Source organism: Denticeps clupeoides, chromosome 8 (assembly GCF_900700375.1).
Source record: "Denticeps clupeoides chromosome 8, fDenClu1.1, whole genome shotgun sequence".
In the NCBI taxonomy this organism is placed as follows: Eukaryota; Metazoa; Chordata; class Actinopteri; order Clupeiformes; family Denticipitidae; genus Denticeps; species Denticeps clupeoides.
In genome coordinates this window covers 6,047,702-6,059,779 of record NC_041714.1, presented here as the reverse complement: position 1 = coordinate 6,059,779, position 12,078 = coordinate 6,047,702, and positions in this window count along the sequence as shown.

Below are 12,078 nucleotides of genomic sequence, written 5' to 3'. Positions count from 1 at the left end.
CATCATTCTTTTATGAATGAACAGCTTTACATGTCATGTAGAGATGAATGAATGTTGTATCTAGTAAAACTATATTGTCACTCTTTAATGTACTTTAAATGTTTTTACTTAACTTTGTGACAGTCTCATGGACCAACTCACTTGTTTAAATAGGCATGTGACATACATCATGAAGCTCATCTTTCTAGTGTATTTATTTCCTTGTCTGTATCGCCTCTCAGTGGACATTGACTGGGACTGCACAAGGTGAACACATCGTACTGGGAAATGTATATGCTCTTATGATCCAGTTTAAACTTTGCTCTTAATGTTTAATGGAAAACTGAGCCGGGATTCAGCCCTGTCCGCAGGCTGAAGAAATTTGGTAAAACCTTGAGCCGAGGTGATATGAATTATCAGCACAGCCTGCGAAGAGACTGGAGGCTCCTGCCACACACATATGCAGATACACATATAAGCATAAAATGATGCGCTGGTAGTGATGACGTGGTAGTAGCCTAGTGAATAACACACTCGCCTATGAACCAGAAGACCCAGGTTCAAATCCCACTTACTACCATTGTGTCCCTGAGCAAGACACTTAAGAAACCCTAAGATGCTCCAGGGGGACTGTCCCCTGTAACAACTGATTGTAAGTCGCTCTGGATAAGGGCGTCTGGTAAATGCTGTAAATATAAATGATGTTCTCTGTCATAATATAAAGTCATGTTGTGTCTTGTACTTCAGGTTTTTAAACTTGATTGTCCACACCTCTTCTGCCCAGAGTCCTTGAGAACTCTACATGCGCACTTGTGAGACTTCTCAAATATACTTTTTTCCTTTCCTCTGCACTATTTGACTGGGATTGTTTATTTCCACACCAACATCAAGCATCATTCCTGTCCAAAAAGCTCAGTCAAAGCAGTCAGCACAGGCATTTCACAACAATCATATGAGGAATCATATGAGCTCTTGAAGGCAGTATAATGGACATTAAAACTATTCATGATAAAAAGACAGGCTGCTCCTGTTAGTGGTGGCCACAGCAGACCAGCCATCTCCAATTACCACTCCTTAAGAACAGTGAGCACCCAGTCGGTGGACCTGTTACTTTTGACCTGTTACCGGTTGCATTTTTTTGACAAGTCATTGCATGCCTTTTCATTGTTTTCTATTTCCTTTGTGTTTCTTTATCCTTTTTTGTTCTTTTGTGTTTACAATAAAATCCCTTTTTTGCCACAATGTCCCCCTTCTGTGCATTTGTCCCCTTCTGACCCAGAGATGTGACTGAGTCTCTGGTGGGTTTTTTAACAACATGGCATGTATAGATACCATTGGGGTGCCTGATGAATTCAAGGCCAGAAACCAATTTGCTTCTGAATTCAAGACTATAATATTGTGGGGTGTAATAAATTAATAAAAATGCGGATTTGGATTAATTATATATTTTGTAATCAACAGAGGTTTGTTCATCAGTTACACTAGAGATGTCATACAGTAATTTAGTTATCAGAGGGGCGTGTGTGATGTTTGGAACAGCGTGCTGTAATTTTATCGCTATTAACACAGCACCCTAGCACTCATCATTTTTAAAGTTAATTTAGAAGCGTGGTTATTTAGTTCCATAAATCTGTTACATTAAAATGTAATCACTGGTCAAATTTACAATACACTTGTGGCTTTAGTTAATGTTTATGCTCCAAGTCCTTCAAAAAAGAGCCCTTGTGTAATACCAGTATATACAGCAGGGGGGGTGAGTAACATTACCACATGATTAAACATGGGTGTGCTGGGCTCCGTGGTGGTAGCAGTGGTGCTGGGCTCAACCACGGAGCAACAGAGGTTGAAGATGTCTGCTTTTTAATTAGATAAAAGAAGAATGGAACATATATGCTGTTTTAATTAAAGAATGCATTCAACAGGTTCCGAACATGCTGCTAAATACATGCTGAAGTGAGCTGTGAGCAGTGCTGTCTAGTGGAGGAGGCTCTGATGGATACGCCCCCAATTCATACGGGCCAATTACAGTTTTTACTGGACAGAGTGGGCAGCCATGATAGGCGCCCGGAGAGCAGTATGGGGCCACCACTGCCCCAACATGCTAAGAGACAGTTAAGAGTGATATTCCACTAAACCACCACTTACTCCTATGGATGGGGTCAATTAAATCAAATTAAATTCTATTTACTGATTGGTTATTGTGTAGATCCTTGATTTTTTGATTGGCTGGTAAGTGACAGGTTCAGGACTCCAGCAGAGATGCACTTGTTTCATAGCAAGGCGCTTATGAGTGATATATGAAATAAATAAATGAGAAATAAGTTGTCACATGTGACACACCACAGTACCGTACCCAGTGAAATGTGTCCTCTGCTTTTAACCCATCAGCTTTGGCAAGCAGTGGGCAGCAGTAGTGGTCTAGCAGCTGTTATGGCTGCTCATCAAGGGTGATGATTGTCACGTCCCTGTCTAGGGGTTGGGAAACATGACAACAAACAAGGGGAATGTGTGCAGTGGGAATACACAGATACCAGGCCCAAGTGAAATATTGTGCTTTTTTATACAGTGAGTAGTGAACAACCAACCAAACCTAAAGTTCTATATACACAACAAGGAGGACAGGAGGACAACACACCATGAAAGGAGAGACTATACAAATACACAACAAAGCCACAACTACCCACACTAATCACTAAAACAACAAAGGCTTATCTGTAATGCTAACACAATAAAAAAACTCCAACTCCAAAACTCTCCTCTCGCTTCCTCCTCCTCCGGCTCCACAACAATGAGCCTTGAATGGTGGCTGGAATGGTCCTTATGTAGTTCTCTGTCCTGTGCATTGATTGGCTGCCAGTTGACAAGGGAATTGGTGGGTGGAACCGTAATCCAAATCTCCTCCCCAGCAGACAGCCTAAAAGAGAACACGCATAACACAGAGCACCCCAAACCACTCTACGACCCAAAGGACGTAACACACACATTGACGAACATTGCCAAAAGTTAGTGGAAAATGGAGTAAACTTGCATTTATTTGGTAACACCCATGGTCAGACCTAAATGTTCATGACCTTCTTTTTAACAGAATGAGTGAGAGAGAGAGAGCGAGTGAGCGATCGAGCAAGCAATTGGCTGCCTTTTGCTGCAATTTCAGAGACCATCCACTAATCAAAGAGGAGAAATCTTGATTATAATCCATCAAGGAGACATTGAGTTGAGGATTAATTTTTCCAACTACCAGATCATCTCACTTATTGATACTGGGTCGCTCGGTGATATTTATAAGGTAAATTAATTTAATGACTCAAATTAATGTCATGCATAGAGGGTCTCTGTACGGGATATTTCAGTAATCTAGTCCCTCATAGCCCATCTAGAACCCAGCAATCACAAAGGCTAACAAATTAACAAAGTAGAAGCTCCTCACCTCCAATGGCTGTTCATCACCATGTCAGCTCACACCTTTTTACAGGTGGACCATACTACCTATACCCATAACAGGGTACCAAACGATTAACTAAAAAGGCTACTGTCACGCTGGCTGGACAGGGGGACGCATACGCATGACGTCACAGGACAGGGGTTTAATACATAATACACAGGACAGGGGAAACATCACCACACAATGACCCGACGGCGAACAGACACAAACAGGATAGTTTTATACAATGATTGTTACGTCCCGGGTGTAGGGTCAGGGACATAACAAATGGGACATAGGAGCAGAAACTCCTAAATGACGCGACAACACTAATGGATAACTGTTCATTACAAACAAGGACATTGAAACAACAAAACACACACACACAAAACAGGTTTGGGCAGACTAAGTTAGTCTTGTCTTCTGGTCACAATCCTTCCCTTCACAGCACTTCCTTCTTGCTTCACACCAACACTCTCTGCTTGACCAACAACACCCTCCTCTTGTCCCAAAGCAGATGCCATTTTGAGTCCTCTTCCCTATTACAGCCCACCAATCATGGCAGGAAGTGGGAGGAGTCCAATCGTGGGTTTATGAGGAGCCTCCCTGCAACATTACAGAGAGAGAGACAGAAAGAGAGAGAGACACGCACAAACAGAACACACCCATACTCTGCCAAGGGACGTCACAATGATACACAGGTGATAACAATCAGGAAACATTACACAGGACGAACATGAAACTCTGGACCTGGAGTAACCCCTGCCAGACCGGATTATGACAGTACCCCCCTCAAAGGCACGACCTCCTGACGTGCACTCAGAAACGGTCCATGAAAGGGGAGGAGGAAGTCCATAAGGACGAGTGGCGGCTGTCTTGCACTGGCGGCTTCAGGACCAGTCCAAAGTACGGCTCGTCCGTGGGGGACCGGCATCCTGTCCGCAGGCGCTCGTCACTCCGTCAGTCTCCAGCATGCCCCACTGGGAAGTCCGCCGGGGAAACATGGACAGCGTGACACCTTGTCAGGGCCTACGGCGCCGCCTGGTCAGGGCCGTGCAGAAGATTCTGGAAAGGACGCAGCCGCGCTAGCGATTAACGTCGAGTCTTTTAAAGCTGAACTTCTGTCCGGGCTGCGAGTGGATTTGGTCGATGCCATAAAAACCGAGGTCCGGGCGGTGTTGGAGAGTGAGCTGGACCGCTCTTAAATCTCTTAAGAGTGGTCTGGTCCGAGCTGAAGGAATACATGGAGACTGTTACTACTGTTACTAGGAGCTGTCCGGACTCAGCGTTAAAGTGAACAACATGGAAGAAAGCCTCTCGACATGCACTGACGATATTACACATCTGCAGAACGAAGTTGGTCCCCTTACAAAACTGACTGAAATGTTGCAAAATAAGTGCGACGACACGGAGGCCAGATCGCGGAGGAACAACGTCACAATAATAGTTCCTGAGGCTCAGATCTGCTCCACAACTTTAGTCTCATCACTACTTAAGCAAGCTTTTGAGTTGAAAGAAGCTCCACTGCTGGACAGGGCACACCAATCTTTTCTTCCAGGGCTCAGGCAGGGGAATCCACCCCGCGTCATTGTGGCCCGCTTCCACTACTACCAGGACTGTGCAAATATCCTGCGTCTTGCCAAAGAGAAGCATTGTATCCAGATAAATGACATGTCCATCTCGGTCTTCCCAGACTTCACGGCTAAAGTAGCTAAGGCTCGGGCTGCATTTAATGACATCAGATGGCAGCTCCGCGGGATGGAGGGGGTGAAGTTCGGCGTCCTGTATCCTGCTCGACCCATCTGAATACCGAGAAAACGTTCTCCTCTCCAGAGGAGGCCTGAGCCTTCATCTCTCGACGCTTTGAGGGACATCCAGGTGGTGAATTACTTTTCTTTTCGCCTGTTTTGAATAAGAAAGTCAGCTGATCCTTTGACGACTGTAAGTTATTTATCTTGTACATATAGGAAGTACAGTATTCTCTATTTAGGTATTTTCTGTAAAACTGGTCTGATTCATGATTGACAAAATTCTGGTAAAAATGTCACACCCAAGCTGGGTACATGTTCAATTTGAGCTGATTTATTGGTGTGCTCAGTTATTACTGTTTACTGACTGTTTATTGTTATTGATGATGTTACCCTAATTGCCATAATTTTTTTTTTGTTTTGCTGTTACTGCTCGGAGGTGCTTATTAGAGCGTGGTAGTTCACCCTGAGCACTGTTGTGCTATGTTTATCGCTCACTAGGAGTGTTGATGCAGTCCCCTGCTTTAGCTGTCCTATAGAGCTCCGCAGTTGTGGAACGGCTTGCCTGTCAGTGTCCAGGACTCAGACACAGTCTCAGTGTTTAAATCCAATCTCAAAACCTATCTGTTTTTTCCGGCTTTTTGTTAAAGTTCTAGACACTCATTTCACTTCACTTTGACACAGTGTCAATTATAAATTCCAGTTTATCAGAGAGTCCCCCTGTTAGACACAGACATAGTTAAATTCACCCTAGTTAGGCTGTCCTAGTTAGGGTACTGGGCCACAGTAGCACCAATATACTACAGCGAGTGCAGAATTATTAGGCAAGTTGTATTTTTGAGGAATAATTTTATTATTGAACAACAACCATGTTCTCAATTAAGCCAAAAAACGAATTAATATCAAAGCTGAATGTTTTTGGAAGTAGTTTTTAGTTTGTTTTTATTTTTAGCTATTTTAGGGGGATATCTGTGTGTGCAGGTGACTATTACTGTGCATAATTATTAGGAAACTTAACAAAAAACAAATATATACCCATTTCAATTATTTATATTTACCAGTGAAACCAATATAACATCTCCACATTCACAAATATATATTTCTGACATTCAAAAACAAAACAAAAACAAATCAGCGACCAATATAGCCACCTTTCTTTGCAAGGACACTCAAAAGCCTGCCATCCATGGATTCTGTCAGTGTTTTGATCTGTTCACCATCAACATTGCGTGCAGCAGCAACCACAGCCTCCCAGACACTGTTCAGAGAGGTGTACTGTTTTCCCTCCTTGTAAATCTCACATTTGATGATGGACCACATGTTCTCAATGGGGTTCAGATCAGGTGAACAAGGAGGCCATGTCATTAGTTTTTCTTCTTTTATGCCCTTTCTTGCCAACCACGCTGTGGAGTACTTGGATGCGTGTGATGGAGCATTGTCCTGCATGAAAATCATGTTTTTCTTGAAGGATGCAGACTTCTTCCTGTACCACTGCTTGAAGAAGGTGTCTTCCAGAAACTGGCAGTAGGACTGGGAGTTGAGCTTGACTCCATCCTCAACCCGAAAAGGCCCCACAAGCTCATCTTTCATGATACCAGCCCAAACCAGTACTCCACCTCCACCTTGCTGGCGTCTGAGTCGGACTGGAGCTCTCTGCCCTTTACCAATCCAGCCACGGGCCCATCCATCAGGCCCATCAAGACTCACTCTCATTTCATCAGTTCATAAAACCTTAGAAAAATCAGTCTTGATATATTTCTTGGCCCAGTCTTGACGTTTCAGCTTGTGTGTCTTGTTCAGTGGTGGTCGTCTTTCAGCCTTTCTTACCTTGGCCATGTCTCTGAGTATTGCACACCTTGTGCTTTTGGGCACTCCAGTGATGTTGCAGCTCTGAAATATGGCCAAACTGGTGGCAAGTGGCATCTTGGCAGCTGCACGCTTGACTTTTCTCAGTTCATGGGCAGTTATTTTGCGTCTTGGTTTTTCCACACACTTCTTGCGACCCTGTTGACTATTTTGAATGAAACGCTTGATTGTTCGATGATCACGCTTCAAAAGCTTTGCAATTTTAAGAGTGCTGCATCCCTCTGCAAGATATCTCCCTATTTTTGACTTTTCTGAGCCTGTCAAGTCCTTATTTTGACCCATTTTGCCAAAGGAAAGGAAGTTGCCTAATAATTATGCACACCTGATATAGGGTGTTGATGTCATTAGACCACACCCCTTCTCATTACAGAGATGTACATCACCTAATATGCTTAATTGGTAGTAGGCTTTCGAGCCTATACAGCTTGGAGTAAGACAACATGCATTAAGAGGATGATGTGGACAAAATACTCATTTGCCTAATAATTCTGCACTCCCTGTACTATTCCCACATATTTCAGTATCGGACGTACAGTGCAACCGTCTGCCGCTGCTTCTGTTTGTTTTTCTCCGAGACACGGAATCAAGCACCCAGACTACTGGCAGACCCCAGTGAAGAGACCAGCAAATAAATCCTGGTTCCTGACAACTGCTAAACAAGGACATAGCATGGAATGAACCAGAGGGTCACCACAGCCACCACCACCATTACAACTACAGCTTCAGGGATCTTCAAGTGGACCAGTAGCATTATTATGGACACGTAATCTAGACCACGACACTGGAAGTTTTCCTTGTGTGCAGAAGGGTCAAGTGTGTTGGATGTCAACTGTAGGGCCTGTCAAAGGCCATTGAGTCATTCTGTATGTGATTTTGGGCTATATAAGAAATAAATTTTGTTTTTTTATCATTATTGTTTTATTTATTTACTTTCTCTTTCTCCCTCCCTGTTCTCCTTCTCAGTGTGTGGGATTGCTTAGGCTATCCACAATATGGCTGGTCTTAACGGGTCAGGGCCGGGCTCACTGCGTTTTGTAAGATGGAATATTAAAGGGTTGCACCACCCTATAAAACATTGCATGGTTTTTCCCGTCTGAAAGCCCTGGCCCCTGAGATTATATTTCTACAGGAGACTCATCTTCGAGTTAATGAACACTCAAAATTAAAGAGAGGCTGGGTAGATCACATCTTCCACTCTGAATATGGGGACAGATCAAGAGGCGCAGCGATATTGATAAGAAAGGGGGTTTCGTTTGTAAATGAGTCTGTAATATCAGATACCAAAGGCAGGTTTGTCATAGTTATAGGGAAACTGTGTGGATTTAATGTAGTTTTAGCAAATGTCTACGGCCCCAACTGGGACGACCCACAGTTCTTTTGCACCTTTTTTGCTAAGCTCCCACACCTAGACACATATCACTTAATTCTGGGGGGTGACTTCAACAAGGTCCTGCAGCCAAATCTAGACAGATCGAATCCCACACTGTCCACAGATTGTGTCCAAGTCTGCATCAGCTGTTTTGCCATTTATGGAATCCTACAAATTGTTTGACCCCTGGAGGTATACTAACCCCACCTCCCAGCAATATTCATTTTTCTCACCTGTCCATCATTCATACTCAAGAATAGACTTTTTTTATTGATAGTAGGTTTCTCTCTTGCGTCAAAAATAGTAATTATTAGTGCTTTCTCATAAACCATTTCGAGACCATATTTCGGAGCAAATTGACTTTTTTCTTGATGTCAATCTCACGCCTGGTATGTCCTTTATCACTATTTGGGAGGCTCTTAAAGCATTTCTTAGGGGACAAATAATTTCATATACAGCCCATGTGAGGAAAATGCATAATCGCCAGCTAGTGGACCTGTCCAAAATTCAGAAAATAGACAAAAAATGAGTTGTATAAGGACAAGCTGCTTCTGCAAGCAGAATTTAACAATCTTTCTATTGCTGAGACTGAAAGGCTGCTTTTGAAGACTAGATGCACATATTATGAACACAGTGATAAAGTCGGCAGGTTATTATCTCATCAGCTTAAGCAAATTCAGGCTAGCCACACGATATCTGGGATCCACACGATGCATGGCACTGTATCAAACCAGCCAACAACCATAAATGAACCATTCAAGGAATATTATACAAAACTATTCACTTCTCAGGTCCATGTCAGTTCATCTGAAATACATACATTTCCTGATCAGTTAGAAATTCCTAAGATTATCTGTGAAGACCGGTCACGTTTAGACCTTGGAATATCTTGCGAAGATATAGCACAAGATATAAATTCCATGCAAAATGGTAAATCTCCCGGCCCAGATGGATTCCCAACTGAGTTTTATAAAGTTTTTTCAGCCAAGCTGACCCCTCTTTTAACCCTCCTGTTATGTTCGTTTCTTAGGAACACCAATAATGTTCCTGGGTCAATTTGACCCGGGACATGTTTACTTATCCAAAAGTGTCAGAAACCAAAAATTCCCAATAAACATCATTTATATTTCATTATTAACTCCATTACTAACCATTTCAATCAATATCATGGTTCAATGAGGATAATTCAGTTGTTTTTCATAAAAACTGCATTTTTAAACTTTTTAAATGTATGTTGGAAATACCTACATATAAAACAAAATAGTTTTACATGACATTGATGATTTAAAAAAATTATTTTTATTCATGTTTAATGCATAGCTGGTGTTTGCATCACATGCTGCCCAGATTTTTATGCCATATTTGGCTGGTTTGGAAGGCATATATTGCCTAAAAGGGCAGCGACCTCTGAATGCCACTAGCCTTTCATCCACTGTGACATTAGGGCCTGGGTTATAGAGTAGAGGAAGTTGCTCTACCCACTTGTCCCACACTGTCCTAACAGCTGCCAGCTTGTCTCTCTCCCCTCTGACAGTCCTTGTCTCTCGATTATCGAATCGGATTACTTTGGAGAAAATGTGAAAAGTCTCCAGAGACATTGTGGCACGAAATATAGCCCTGCCTATCTCTGCATCCCACAGACTGGCTGTTGATTCATCCTTTGATTTGTAGACCCCAGCCAGGATGAGGACTCCCAAATATGCATGTATGCACTTCTCCCCCAAAACACGCCTGCCTTCTAAATTTGTCATTTCAAGAATGATTTTCTGTATTGAGTTGGTCATGACAAGCTCAAAAGCTGACTTGATGTCTGTTACACGAGTCACTGCCATCCTAGTGGGCCCTGGCACTGTCTTTATTATGTTTTCTGCAGACAGTTTTGCCTGACGCATATTTGGGGATGAAGACCACTGTATTTCACAATTTTTTGATGTAAATTCCTTGCTAGGAGGAATATGAATAGAAGCTTCCTCAGTTGGCTCATAATCAGAATCATCAGACTCAGAATTGACCTCAAGATGGTCTTCATCTTCAGACACATCCTCCACTATTTCACTGTCGTGATCAAAGATTAGTTCCAGAGCCTCCTGTGCTGTCATCTGTTTATTTATGCTGCTCATTTTCTAAAGCTCTGACAGAGACTAGATCATATGTAGCTGCAGAGTGTAATGTTGTAGGACCCCCTTGCAGAGAATCTTTATATGTTTGGCTCTTCCCCTACTAAGTGCCCACTCAGTGTGGGTGGAGTTTGCCTACGGGAACTTTTTCTGTTCCCGTGGGCAAACTCTATTGAGTGTGGGCGGAGTTTACCCACGGGAACAGAAAAGGTTCCCGTCAAAAGTCATAACACCTGCATTCTTGCACTTACAGATGAGGTCACTTTAACCTCCACTTTGACTGCCGGGTCAAATTGACCCGAACAGTATCTGTGTAATAGTAACATGTAGGGGGGGGGTTGCACATATGTGAAATGAACCATTTTTATTTTATATGTTGATTACTGTTATTAAGCCAAGCACAAGTAGTTTCATACTGAAAAAATACTTTTAACTATTTTTTTTAAATATTTGAAATTTAAAATGGGTCAATTTGACCCGCAACATAACAGATGGGTTAAACAAACCTTTTGAGGAAATTCTCTCCCCAAAGAAACAATGTACAATGACCCAGGCAGTCATAGTGGTTTTACTAAAAAAAGCTAAGGACCCACGTAAATACCGGCCAATAAGTCTCCTTCCTTGCAATTATAAAATTCTTTCAAAGGTCCTGTCCTGCTGCCTGGATTCAGTGATACCCTTCAGAATCCATACAAGTCCTCATGGAACTATTACGGTCATATAGTTTAATTTCAGGCTATAAACTGAATTTTTCTAAAAGCACCATTTTGCAGGTTAATCAGTTAGCAATGTCACTGGATCTTAGTTCCTTTCCATTCAAGCAGGTTGTGGAATTTACCTATCTGGGAATTAATGTCCCCCATTCTTTCTCAATTTTAAAACTCTACTTGAGCGTACAAAAAAACGATTTCTCACGATGGTCTGAATTGCCCATTTCTTTGGCTGGAAGAGTGAATACCATTAAGATGGTAGTTCTACCACGCTTTCTGTATTTAGAAAGGCCATGGTCCTGTGACGTCCCATCTTACACCTTAATGAGCGGTCCTACATCTATGCAGCCGTACTCATGTCTCCCTAATCCTGTAGTAAAACACTCACTTAAGGTTTGGCTCCAGTTTAGGAAACATTTTCATATAAAACAACTAAGCTATCTTTTCTTACCGTCCCAAAAGGATGCAGCATTTCAAACCTGGCACAACAATGGCTTGATCTTTATCAAAGACCTCTTCGCTGAAGGGACACTTATGACATTCGAAACATTGCAAAAAAGTTACAATATTCCCAAATCTCATTTCTATAGATTCTTACAGATTAGAGGTTTTGTGAGCAAACATTTTAGATCTTTACATTCGCCAGCTAAAATGGCTGCAGATGAAATTCTTGCTCTGGAAGAATTATGAGAGGCAATATATCAAAATTATATCCTCTGATCCAGAACATTTATTCACCCTCATGGAAGAAAACTAAAGTGGCATGGGAACAGGATCTTAACATTTAACCAGTTTAAAGTACTACATCGTCTACACTACTCATTAGATAAGCTAGCAAAAATGTTTCCTAATACCAGCTCTGAGTGCC